Genomic DNA, 13352 nt, shown 5'->3' with positions numbered 1-13352 from the left:
ATATTCTCTAAGATACTATAGATATAGAATTACATTCTGTGAATGACTGGAGCCAAGCAAATATGTTATCACCCGATATAGGAAAAACTAATTTCGTGCTTTTTACCGGTAGTAATACAGTTAGCCGATTACGCAGGTGGGTGCATTCGCGCGTCTGGGATCTCAGTAGGAGCAGGCATGCGCAAGATTTGATGCACGCTGACGATAGTCTAGCACTTAATTCATACTGGCAATCTCGCTCAACAAGCCTAGCTTTTCTGAGATTACCTTTTTCCCCTCTCAGTTAAATCAACCAATATAAAATATTTTGTATTATTTTCGACTTAAATGTACTGTGTAAACTTATTTTCTGTCGTAGATACCAATCCGTATTCGTTACTGTTATAATTCATTTATTATATTATATTAATAAAACTGCATGGTTCATACATGTTATTTTAGTGTTGGATATTTGAGTGGAAAGAAAGGAAATAACAAAAGAAGCACCCTCTTTCTAATAGTTCCGATGGAGTTCGGCGAAAGATAATCTGCATTTGCCACTCTTCAATCAGATGATAATAATTTCCTTGAGTATTAGAGCACCTTATTTGGGCGGCATGGTTAATACCAGGTAATAAAAGTACATTGCTAAGAAACATTGGTATGAATTACTATGAATATTACCAAGTCACCAGTATTATTATTATTATTATTATTATTACTATAATCATTATTATTCATCTGACAAGGTCATTAATTTTTTTATGAACATCATCTTAAATCAAATCAAATCACATACAAAAAAGGTGCTTGCGGTTTATATCTAAAACAAAACATGAAAGGAAAAATATAGTCACCGCTATCACATCTTGTTCCCGTCCAGCCAGAATTGCAGTAACAACGGAATGCATCCTGGAGATTTTCACAAGTCACTGCGTTAATACACGGGTTAGACAAGCACTCGTTCACGTCTGCGTAGAAGGAAAAGTCAATAAATAGTCAGTCTAGTTGTGATAGTGTAGAGAATGTATGAATGCAAGTGATAATTTTGTGTATCTATTGAAACATATCTGCACAGAATTAGGTTACATTTGTTAAAATGAATATATGATATATTTTTTCATTGATACCAGTAGTTTGAGATCAGTATGGTATCTTGTCTAATCCGGGAAATTGTAGAGCGCCGATATCTACAGTAGTTACCTAGTCAAAGGCACTGATGAAGTTGAACAAAACTACTTGATATACCGTTCATGATTCACTTGAGAAAGACTGTGAATAGTATCTAGTTGTGAGCAATGTGGTATAGGTATGTCTTTATTGGGTTTTTAAATTATACATTAGGTCACAAAGTACCGAGGAATACTGTTCCACAACCAAGGTTCAGCAAATGATTCATCACCAAGCAGAGAGCGTGTTCAAGGATTCTCAATCATATTTACCTCATGATCATAATCTCAATGATTATAGGGGGTGGAGGGGGGCAGCATGTCTAAAATATACACTGGGGAAAATCCATTGATTCCATGTAAATTAAATAACTTTGTATTTTACTCTCCGTTTTACAACATGGGAGCAACTAATAAATGGTCACTTTCGGGAACTGGAAATAACAATGATCAAATTGACTAATGTTATGATGATGTCTGGCCAGGAACATTTACCTAATAATTAAAGATTCATTACCTCCAATTTGATTCGTTGGGTGGTAAAATATTGAGTTTACTTACCTAGCTCACACCTTGATCCCGTCCACCCACTAGGGCAAGAACATGAGAAATGATTCCGGTCGTTTGAGCATTCTCCTCCATTCACACACGGATCAGATAAGCATTCGTTTATATCTTGGAAAAAGAGATTATAGATGAAATCATAAAATAATATTAATGCATACAGAAAATTTGTGTTTGTCCCTCAAAGAAAGGGGAAAAACACCACCCAAAAACACACGTCCTGAGTTCGAACTATATTGTATCAAATACATTCGATAACTTTGTGATATTAATATCATATCTGATATTAAATTCCCTTTGATGTGAATATAAGGTGCGTTTCATGTCGATGATTAATTTATTGTCATACATTACGGTGCATTTAAATGGGCCAATCTTGACTAGTTACAGTATTGTTATTTGTTGGCTCCATTTGCCATATGTATACAGCGCGTATACAAAAAGAGTACCCACTTTCGGTAGCTTCTAATTAAAATGTTATAACCTGTGTGACCTTCAGTTGAATCGTTTCGTATTGTAAAGAAGCACCAATACCCTGTTTAATGATACCATTTTTTTTTAAATTGTGCTGCCAAGGATGACTGAACAAATAAAATCAAACAAACGAACAGCAGGATTTTCAAAAAGTATTGTCAAAATCCTTTTGTACCAAGTTTGGGCTGAAGCGAAGAATGTGGGTCAAAAGCCATTATGTCATGTGTTATCTCATTCCACAACAATTGTCCTTTTATTTATATTGTCTATTAGACGGTTAAAAACAAAAATGTTAGCATCAACTCTACCTCAAATAAATGCTTATTCCAAGCAAAATTTATGACATTCTCTCCGTTATGATGATTACAATCTTGTAATCATTTGCATCCCTTGTTTAAGGTAACCTTCTCATTGAGTGATACAAAATGGAAACAGTTCATCTGGGGTGTTATCTTTTTTATGAAAGTCTGCTCTCAACTCATTTGATATTTATCATCATAAATGTTCTTTCTTGGTTTTGGGTGAAGTAAGTTTTGAGTTTTCGATCGCTATTCGAGATAAACACCTCGCGTGTGAAATGGTGCAGTAGACATGTGAGCAGAGAGAACTTAGATATCAAGAGACAAGAAGTTAGTAGGCTGTTTAAAGTAATTAAAGGTTATCCCGTCGATTGAAACAACGTTCTGTGAAAGCCTATTTACAATGCATCATTTTAAACAATGAAGCACTGAAGCACGAGGCACAATTTAACTTTTAAAAGGATTTAAGACTAAAGAAGCAGTTGCATATGGCTTGACCCACGATGGTTCCTTAAGCCCAAACGTGGAGCAAGGCGATTTTGACAACACTTTTTAAAGACCCAGGTGCTCATTTAGCAGTGGCAGAAATATTATTAATAGGGTATCATTGAACAGAAAATAGGTTACTCTTTATCATGAGAGAGATTCCCCAAGTCACATTGGTAATGATTTTTCAATCAGGAATTACCAAATCGGTTACACTTTTTATTGGGAGTGTCGTGGTTGAGTGGTTAAAGGCGCTTGACTGGAGATGCGAAGATCGAGGGTTCGAATCCCGACGCGGCACCTTTGGCAAGATACATGTATTAACCTGCACTTGCTACTCTTCACCCAGGTGTTAAATGGGTACCCGGTAGGATGCGACCGTCATTGTTGGTCAAACAGTTTTTGAGCGTCAAGTAACGCCTGGCTGAAATGCTTCCCAGGGAGCGGAGATTGTGTGCGGGCAAGCACTAACTCCAATGACCGGGGTAGTAGTATATTTGTAAAGCGCTTAGAGACATTTGTATTAAGCGCTATATAAAAGCTAAGTATTAATTATTATTATTATTGATACGCCCTGTAGTTATTTGTCATGCTGAATTTGTATCTGCAGATTTGGGTCATAAATGTAATGTGCGGCATCATGCGTATCAATAACGACCCCGAGACCCTTTGAACATAATTTCTCTGTCTTTTTCATCGTAGTCATATTTAGGGACACTTTCTTGTTACAATATGGTTCGGTTTTTTGTCTATTCTTATTTTCCGCATAAGAAGAAAGGATTATGATATACATGTACATGTAAATACCAATACTGGATACAAAAATGAATTAATGGCTACAATGATAATGATAATAATAGTACTAGTGATAATAATAATTAAAACGATAATAATACAAATAATGATAATCATAATAATAACTCGAAATGAAATCGTGTCACAACGATATGCATTCCATCTGTCTACGTGTCAGACGAAGGAGAATCTCTTGGACTATCCAGAGCAATGTGTACGAAGTCTGTAGCTTCAGTGATAATGGAGATAGGAAGGGCGAAAGAAATGTTACCAAAACGGCCCGAAACGGACAAAATGGCGCCTGGATGGTCACGCATGATGGTTTCAGGAGAACGAAAAAAGTAGTGACCTTGCCAGAACGCTAGATACTACGCCTACAAATTTTGAAGGAAATTAGATTAAAGGAAGGGACCTAGAAATGGCTCGCAAGCACTAGGTGCAAAAACCAATGGGATTTGGTGCATGATTAACATGTGGCACAAACGGCCGCACATACTAACACAATCATGCAGAGTATAAAATGGCGTCATACACGGCTCCCTTGACGAATTTTAAAAATCCGGCTTCGAGAGGCCCTGTGTTTGGCCAGCCATAATTCGCTTACTAAATTACAAGAGGAAAAATGGACGGTAGAGGAGCGAAAAGCAGTCTGAAAAAAATGACGTCATAGCCGATATGTGTTATAACTTGGCGGAAACTCGGCAGAATTCCTATAGTGACCTTTGTTCAAATGCCATTTACTCACAATTTTTCTGTGTGAACATATACCATACTTGGTATCATTCGAAAGGGCACTTCATTGCGGTGAGTTTGACACCATTCTCATTTGCGCGCAATGTACTGCACGAATTAAGCGCACTATTACATAATACATAATCAAATTTTACCAAACTTAGCAGACAGTTGTCACCTATATGGATACATGTGTCAGCCAAGTTTCATTGACATAGGTCTAAGGATCGTAATTTTAGAGCAAGTTGAAGTTACTTCTCAATTTCTTGAAAATTGCATATTTGGAGGGCATTTTTTGCAAAATCGGTCAGCATTAGGGTATATAATTTTGCATTTGGCTGGAAAGGGCATATGTTCAAGTATCTAAATCCAAAAAAAGATACAGGTTTGCCAAGACACAATAGAGATACAGCCACAGAAAGAAAGACAATTCCCAGAACTTTAAAGGGCGCTATCTATGTTTTGCATAGCCATTGGAGCGTGAAATTTGACATGGCTATGCACAATTAGGAGATAAAGATACTGTGAGATTTAAAAACAAAACAGAATTTCTATAAGAAAGTTATGGCAGTTTTAGATTTTTAGGGGTCCATTTTTCAAGAATTTTAAAGATACCAAAGTACCATGATGGCATTTTGAAGGTCAGGTTATGCGTCGCAGATAAAAGAACATCTCTTGGAGTATCTAGGGGAATTTGTTAGAAGTTTGTGGGATCTAGGATGGTGGAGATAGGAAGGAAGAAAGAAAGGCCTTAAAATGGACCAGAAACAAACAAAATGGCGCTTGGACGGTTATGCATGAGTGATTTCGAAAATCGAAGAATGTAGTGACCTTGATGAGATGTTAAAGACCAAGCCTATGAAATTTGAAAGGAAAAGGACATGAGGAAAGCACCTAACTAGGAATAACAAGCACTATGTGCAAAACAAATGCAATTTCCTGAAGATAAGGAAGATAAGGAAAACACTAAGAAGGAGGAGAATATTAATGGGGCAGAATGTGAATGAAAACAAGGCAATGACGATCTAATACAACATTTGAAGAGAGAGAGAAGAACAACAACAAAAAAGAAGAAGAAGATGAAGGGAAGAAGGAGAAGAAGAAGGAGAAAGAGGCGCAGACGAAGAAGAGGAAAAAGATTTTCTTTTAAAGTAATTATGAAGAGTGGGCATGTTTTTTGTTAGGGTGATGAGACGGGGTTGGGCATAGTCATGTAGTCTGGTTGGTCAGGGGCTAGCGGAAGGGGGGGGGGTTGGCGTCAGGACGGGAATTAATGGGATACAAGAGAGTGGGATAGAATGGGATAATGGGAGAGATGCTAGCGAGGGGCGTTAATGGGTATAAAAGAGTGGGATATAATAAAATAATGGGATATAAAGGAGGGGCAGGGGAGTGGCGTTAATGGGTTATAAAGGAGTGTACATTACCTACTCCGTTTTAGGTGTTATTATTAATTATGAACACTTGATAGGACTGTTTGATGTAGATGAAAAGGGGCGGGCATAGTGATTTAGCTGCGATGGTTATGGGTTTAGTGGAGGGCAGGCGCTGATCCACAGAGGGGGCGATGGGCCAACCCCCCTCCCGCTGCTCCAAACCATCCAGGCTGCCTGATTATGCCTGTCCCCTTCTCATCACCCTTAACAAATCCTTTATTCACTTTTCATAATTAACAAAACTCCTTAAAAGGAAGTAGGTATAACATATACACTGTACCGTGTGAGTAAAAAAAAAGTTTATACCTAGAAAATTGTTAATTTTTTAATTAGCTATGGACAGTAGATTATTATACATTTTATGAAAGAGCGTTTTATCCCAAATCATTTGATATCATTTTTGTGTAGTTCGCGCTTGTATGAACAGGAGGCATTGTTCGCGAGAGTGCAAAAATCGACTTGCGCCAAAGTGGTGCCTACTGTCAGTATGTGATATGTTGGGATTAAAGTGAGAGAATGAATTGAATCTATCAAATGAGATGCATTGCATATGCTTTTTGCAGACGCAAATTCACACATTAACACACAATGGCGCGCGCACAAGTGTTCGTTGATATTTGATATTCGATATCTGATATGTGTAGCATGATTAATTTTGTTAGGGATGTTATTTGAATCTGCTTTAGTAAAACGAGCTTGAGGGGATCTATCTTATTTCAGGGTAATGATTATTAATGTACCGGTTAACATAAACCAATTTCTCACTCTAATCAAACTTTGAACATTCACTGGAATTTAGAAAGCTGCATTTATCACCTCTCAATCTCAACTTATACTAATTAAGTCAAGTTCAACCATACAAGATAGTCTTTCATTAGACTACAAAAGAAAACAAAAATGTAAAGTTTCACTGAAATTTATAACTGATATTTAATCAATAGACACAAAATCTGTGTACTAAAACATCAACTTGAAAATAACAGGACACACTTCCTGTAGGGCTGTGATATAAAATCAACGACTATCAAACAACTTGTCGCTAAAAAGGAAAAAAACAAATATTCCCTTTACCTAAAAGTAAAAAGCTAAAACTGTCCTTTAAAATATGGCTGTATATCAATACAAAAGTCAGTGACTACTGACACCTTGATGCTGCACTTTCTTAATGCTAGAAAATATTAATGGTATCAGGTTTGTAAAAGAAAAGATGCAAACATACAAAGTATACCGTCTAGGACAATGCTTATGTACTATTACACAAAATTAGTGCTTGAAAGCGATATATTATGACAAAATCAACCTTGGTTGAGTCTGATACCAGCCTATAATAATGGTCGAATGTTAATGCCTTAAAATAAATTAATGAACACAAACAAATTGTGAACCATACTAGAAAGTGAAAAACGGTACAAATGGCCATCTTGGACTTTGCTAAAGCGTTCAACAAGGTTCCACATGAACGACTACTGGAAAAGCTTCACTACTACGGGATTAGACACCATACACAATTACACATCGGTGGCTTAGGAATTTCTTGACATTCCGAACCCAGAGAGTGACTTGTGAAGGTAGTATGTCATCAACAAGCAATGTTCTATCCGGGGTGCCCCAGGGGACAGTGCTCGGGCCGTTACTGTTCCTGATGACCTTCCAGACCTGCTGAAAAGCCAGACAAGACTATTCGCAGATGACTGTTTGGTATACAATAAGGCTGTGCATAACAGTGTAATGAGGTACCCGAGTACACTCCCAGGCTCACAAGCGAATACTCGAGTATTCAGACGCCATGTTTTTTTATAATTTTTTTGAATTTTTTTAAAAAAAATTGATTTTTTTTTTAATTTTTTGATTTTTTGATTTTTTGTGATTTTTTTTCTTTTTTTGCTACTACCATACCACTCCCCAGTTTCCCAGGTCCCTCGCCGAAAATGCATGCAATTTTACTTTGAGTTGCAGTTGAAGGCGCCGATTTAATAAGAATAATTACAGTAAACAATGCTGTTTTAAAAACCAAAGATGGCAGAATAATCCATTTTCCTCCAAGTCCAAACAGAAATCTGGACATTTGGTCCCAGTTTCCGAAAGGTGAGTTTGACAGTGCTTGAGTTGGGAAACATTTTTACCGACGGTACCATGCCAGCGGTCGCCGCTCTCCCTGGCACAGGTAAGCGTGGGCCTGGACATTTATTTTTTTTATTTATTTTTTTTTTTTTCCAGCCGAATATTCAGGTACGAGAAATCGTACCTGAGTAGTTGTCAACAGTGCGGGTACTCGAGCAGTCGACTACCCGTCGCAGCCTTAGTATAATTTCAGAAACACACTCTAGCATGCATCACCTGCCATACAAGTTAGCGACATGCGGAATACCGCCCTGCTGACTCCAATTTCAGAAGGTTCAGAAGGTACAAGGGTACAAAATAAGTTCTTCTTGACATGAATGATGGCGATTATTTCATAAAATGATCTAGATGTTCTAAACGTGAATTCAACGTGATTGTTGGTATAAAAACATGCACAAGAACAAAATCAATAGTAGTCTATACAAAACAGCCCCAGGTTAGATTGGCAGTTGTCAACTTCAATGCTTCACTGTGTAAACATGGTAACTACTTCACATGTAGCTGTACTAGATCTGATAGGAGTCTGTGTATCACGCAATGTTATGTTTTTTTAATACTAACCATCAAACTGTGGTCGAAGACGAAGAAACCTGGCTGGCTTGATTGTTCTCGCTAAGTAAAATAGGCCTACTGTAAAGATGTGTCGATCGCGTGTAGTCCCCGGCCCCCCACGAGTCGCTGTTAGCGTAGTGGCCGTGTAGTAGACCAGCTCCCTGGGCGACGAACGCTACACCGACGGACGATCTTAAAACTGGAAGAAAATCCGTTGAAAATCCGATGGAGAAAGACACTAATTGATCTTTACTCTGGTCGTTGAAAGTGGAGGTTCCGTGAAGTTCACGTAGATCTAGCTGCAATCTGCACAAACTAACTGCTGAATGGGAAACTTCCCAGGATGAAGTTCACGTATGTAGCTACAAAGTACAATGCAGACTACACATTGAACGGGAACCCCATCACATAGAACTGACAAGAAGCTATGACCCTATAACCTATAGCTATGCGAAGGCGAGGTCAGTTCTTGGATGAAATCGTTATGACGAAAATTGCGTTGAAAACATGAAGATCAAATGTCCAATCAGGCCCAAGCAAGAGTTGCTATGCACCTCACTGAAGTAGTAAACTGAAATTTGGGCACTGATAAGTTGAAAAAGTCATAAAAAGTAGTCAATTATGACCAAGAGCACAAAACATTAGGGCTCTCAACTGTACGCGAGAGATGGGCGGTGTGCCAAAAAACGCATTGAATCTAAAAACGTGGTTATTGTTTACATTCTATACGCACTATCAATACTAATTAGAAAGTAAACAAGAACATGAATCAATTTTGATTTTGTATCACTTTATTATCAATCTTCAATAAAGGAACATGGTATAAACATAAAAGAATTGCACAGTCACAGACATATAATAAGAGTAGTCCAGGTCATGGCTAACTGCCAAAGCAGGGCATACAATACAAAACATATAAACATAAAGATGTGTTCATGCCAAATTGTTTCGTTTCAGATTAAGAAAAATACACAATTTAAAATTCACTTTACTCAAATAATGTATACAAATGCTTAATCGTTTTGGAGGAATAGGCTCACGTGATGCAACAAAATATAACATCAGTGGCATGCAAATTCAGCCCACGGTTGCACCACGATAGCCCTCTTTATAAGCACTATTACTTTTGTTATTACTATAATCATTTTTAGCTTTATTATTATCATTGTTATTATAATTATCATTATTATTATCATCATTATCATCGTCATTTTAATTATCATTATCATTATTATTGTGTTTATTTTTATTATTATAATTGTTGTCGTTATTATTATTATTAATATTATTACTCATTAATGCCTATATTAATGCGTATATTCTAATAAATGGTGATTCAGAGTATAATTTTGTTGATAATACTTTGTATAAAAAATGTATACATGTAAACAGAAATATTATACTTAAACAAATATTAGCACTGCACTACTTGTAGCTACTTGCTCCCTTTATTTAGAAAACAATGCCTAATCGGTGACCATTGGTCCCCCATGATCCTCTTTTTCTTATGTTATTTGACTGAGTTGATGAGATAACAACCTGTCCATGTGACCTTGCAGAGTGCTCTAATTTCTCCTGTAAACTATACTGATAAGCTTTAATCAAAACATGAATATTCATTAAAAATGACGTCAGATAACGGCAGTGCTACACTGCAATGATCGAATTAATACTCAAATCCGAATTGTTTTATTCAAACATCACATTAGCAACTTTGGCGCAAGTCGATTTTTGCACTCTCGCAAACTCCTGTTCATCCAAGCGTGAACAAATACCACACAAAAATGATACTAACTGATTCGGGATGAAACACTGTTTCATATATTCATAGATGATTTTATACAATTTTCTAGGTGTAAACTTTGTTTGACTCACACTGCATAGAAGAAGACAAAAAAGAAGATAAAGAGAAAAAGGGGAAGAAAGAGGAGAAAAATGAGGAGACGAACAAAAGGGGGAAAAAGAAGAAAAAAGAGGGGAAAAGGGAAGAGGAAGAAGACAAAGAAGAAAAAGAGGAAAAAAGAAGGGGAATGAGTAGAAGAGGAAGAAGAAGAAGAAAAAGAAGGGGAAGAAGAAGAAGAGAAAGAAGAAGATTAAGAAGAAGAATGGATGAATGTACAATCATAACAACATTTTTAAAAGGCCTGGATTGCGCTACCGTGTTTGTTCATAAAAGGGCTCTGCTCATCTACTTTATCTTATGCACCGCCCTCTTGATATACAACATGATATATTTTGATATAATATTAAGTTCATGTAACTTACCAATACAAGGAGGGCCTAAAAACCCCGGACAACATCTAGTCTGAGACGAATAAACCGTACGGTAAAGTGTTCTACAAGAAACCAGTACAAAAAATTGTGTTAATACACGACTTAACATCCTTCATTCGTTTCAATTTTGATAATATTAGTTTGTTTTTTTTATTTTTTTATTTCCATAGCAATAATCAAATATCTGAACATATAAATTGTAAACATATATACACACGGCACATAGGCCATTTCAGTGGAATGAACATTATGCCACCGTTCTTTTATTGACATAATAAAGAAACACATGTTCATTAATCATAATGGAACGAAAGTCAAATTAGAATAGTAAAAACCATAATCAAATAAGAATAGCTCAAGTTCCAGTTAAGTTCATTAATTTACTATTTTCAAATAAAAGTGCATAACATAAAGAACATTTAAGAAAAATACATTTATGGTAACAATGATGTTTTACGTAAAATCATACTAATAGAACATTATTAAATTGACACAATATTAATAATAATAATAATAATAATAATAATAATAATAATAATAATAATAATAATAATAATAATAATAATAATAATAATAATAATAATAATAATAATAATAATAATAATACTGAACATTTATAATGCGCCATGTCTGTCAAAAATGACACTCCTGGCGCAGTTGTGTGGAAGTTGTATAATTGTTATTATTATTATATTATACACATGTAGATAAGATAATTGAGAGAGAGAGAGAGAGAGAGAGAGAGTGAAAGAGAGAGAGAGAGAGAAAGCGAGGGAGGAAGAGAGCTAGGGAGGGAGAGAGACAGACAGACAGACAAAGAGACAGTGATAGAGGGGAAGGGGGTGGTTGTGACACCACTACCACTTCGACTACCGATGACTTTTTGGTTGGAAATTCTATATTTTTGAAGTGACCAGGACCAGCGATTTTCTTGAGAATTAACAACAAAACCAAAAATTTAATATGAATAATCGATAATAGTAGGTATCTCACCTGTATCTTGTACAGCTAAACAAATCAAACAAGCCGCAATCTACGTAGTACTTCTGACTGTAGGCTTGGCTGGAAGACACAGTAACTTCATAGGAACTGCATCAAATAATTTATTGTAAATCGGAAATAACTTTGATGATTTTTTTTTTGTGGTTAAAATAATGTATATGTGGGTGCTCTATTTGTCATAATGTACTTATTGTACCATATCCATCAAAAATGCAAAGATATATATATACATATATATATATATATATATATACACACATTGTCGCTCATAACGTTGGAATATTTTTCTTTATTCCAATGTATGGATTTTGTTTGACAATGATTTATTCCTAATTGATCTAGATGATAGTATACATTCTCAGATTTTATTGAATAATAATTTGCCAGTGTTTGTTTTGCGTAACTGCTAAAGCATGTGTATGCTAATATGCTTATCAACTAGGGGATCTACGCCCTGAAGTCGTAAATGACAGTAATGAGGATTAATGCCCCACAAAAGGGCACTTATACAGCACATCGACACGGTTTTAAGAAAAATCTTAAAATATATCTATTATCCCTTTAATTTGTTTTAGTTTACTACCTATTTCAAAATAAAATATAATTTGTAAATTACCATAAGAGAAACAGAAGGGGAGGGGGAGGTGGTGGTGGGGTGGGGTGGGGAGGGAGGGAGGGGTAGAACAAAGCCATGCGCAATACTCATTATTATGTTATTATATATTTATGCGTAATTATTTTATTCATTTGGACGCCTGAATCAACAAGCAAACATAAGCTTCCTACTCATTTTCACAGTTTGTTTAAATTAATTTAACACAATGCTCATAATTTGTATATTTTAAACTGTCTGTACTTTATCACATCTATATATTTGTTTGTTTTTTAACGAAAATAAAGTCTTTTGAATTGAATTGAATTGAATTGAAGTTTTGATCCTGGGGCCTCACAGTTACGAGGCCATTGCTTTGCCACTGAACCATGACTGTACGCAGCGGGGGCTAGGGTAGGGGGCAGTTCCCACAAATAAAAACAAAACAAAGAAAATGCAATAGATTATTAATATTTCATTGAATTTTCCCGGTCCCCAACAGAATTTATTTTTCTGTGTGCCCATGCTTTGAGCCATAATGCATGGCTGTACAGAGAATTTTTTAATGTTGGAGACCGGGGTAAAATGCAATGAATTATTCAAAATTTATTACATTTTTTATAACAACCGTGCAGATGTGCTATATTAGTGCCCTTTTGTGGGGCATTAATCGTCATTACTGTCATTTGTGACTTACGGGTGTAGGTCCCCTAGTTGATAAGCATATTAACATACACATACTTTGGCAGTCACCCAAAACAAACACTGGCAAATTATTATTCCATAACATCTAAGAAAGTATACTATTATCTAGATCTATTAGGAATAAATCATTGTCAACAAAATTCCATAAATTGGGGTAAAAACGAAATATTCC

The 13352-nt window shown here is 35.9% G+C and overlaps 1 protein-coding gene across 1 annotated transcript in view; it reads right to left on the bottom strand.

The window, feature by feature from the left end:
- The window catches only part of LOC100889793, a 47719-nt gene extending 38942 nt beyond the window's left edge, over positions 1-8777 (bottom strand). Inside the window, exons 1-3 of the mRNA XM_030994384.1 lie at positions 8617-8777; positions 1710-1823; positions 837-950 (exon numbers count right to left, since the gene is read on the bottom strand). The gene's annotated coding sequence lies outside the window, so the exon portion shown is untranslated. The remainder of the gene's footprint in view (positions 1-836; positions 951-1709; positions 1824-8616) is intronic.
- Between the last annotated feature and the right edge of the window lie 4575 nt (positions 8778-13352).

Source organism: Strongylocentrotus purpuratus, unplaced genomic scaffold (assembly GCF_000002235.5).
Source record: "Strongylocentrotus purpuratus isolate Spur 01 unplaced genomic scaffold, Spur_5.0 spur5_scaffold_21, whole genome shotgun sequence".
Lineage (NCBI taxonomy): Eukaryota > Metazoa > Echinodermata > Echinoidea > Camarodonta > Strongylocentrotidae > Strongylocentrotus > Strongylocentrotus purpuratus.
Note: the sequence above shows the minus strand (reverse complement) of the source record. Positions and strands in the feature narration are given on the sequence as shown.